Source organism: Apium graveolens, unplaced genomic scaffold (assembly GCF_009905375.1).
Source record: "Apium graveolens cultivar Ventura unplaced genomic scaffold, ASM990537v1 ctg1420, whole genome shotgun sequence".
Lineage (NCBI taxonomy): Eukaryota > Viridiplantae > Streptophyta > Magnoliopsida > Apiales > Apiaceae > Apium > Apium graveolens.
In genome coordinates this window covers 69,941-71,016 of record NW_027417230.1, presented here as the reverse complement: position 1 = coordinate 71,016, position 1,076 = coordinate 69,941, and positions in this window count along the sequence as shown.

The following is a 1,076-nucleotide window of genomic DNA, read 5'->3' as shown; positions in this document are numbered from 1 at the left end:
AACTCAGAAAGATATCGACAAGCCAAATTGAAGACATGAAGATTGGAGATATCACCAATGCTACCACCGCTGATGCCATTATTAAAGTTACCACCAATGACACAGAGGCTATTTGCACAGAAGATAGTAATTTTGTATATCGCTGAAGGGAGACCAGGCTACAGAACTAAAAATTACAACAGGCAAAAAAATCAATCGCTTCAAGTAAAAACAAAATTAGAAGATAAAGAAACTAGAATATGCAAAAATATCTCAATCATGTTTACTCACCGCCAATGGGAGATAAATAGGTTTGCTGGGTTTACCAACATCAATGCACGGAAAGTACGCAGAAGTTCTAAGTTCCAAATTCAGATGTCTTCTAAAGTATTCATAAACTGTAATCTCCTTAGGCTTCACTTCACCACGGCTACCGGTATCTCCAGGTTTTTCTTTCAATGTGAAACTTCAAACAGAAAGAAACAAAGTGAGAATCAATTCACAGACAGGCCTCTTCATTTTGAACATTAGAAAAGGATGAATTAAAAAAATTAAACAACTTACTATAGCTCATTGCAAGGCTTCTCACTCAACCCTTTTATCTTAAATTCTCGGTTGCTATGCGTGGCCTTGACTCTCATGTTTCTCAGCATTTTCTTGGCCTGTTGCATTTGTAAAAGCACAATTTAATAGACACAAAAAAGAAGCACAATGCAGGTTTTTCAGGTGTCATTTCATGAATTACCTTAATCCAGTCTATTCTACGAGCATCCTGTATACCCTGATTGGCTCTCAGGAAATCAATTACAGGCCCAGGAGTAAGGATCATGGTCGTTGATACGTCTGAAAAAATGAATGAGTAAGTGGGCATCAAGTGAAATAAGGGAGTCAAGTGAAATAAGTGTTTTAGAGATATAATCTTGAAAATGGGGTTAGGCAGAAAAAATATAGCATCCTTACCTAAATTGAGTGACAATCCTCCCTGAGTAGGACGAAAACTAGAATGGAGACCACGATAAGCAGAAACCCCTCCTCCAACACTAGTAAGCATCCTAGAGTCATCATGGAAAAATGACTGCCTCACCAAAAGGCAATCC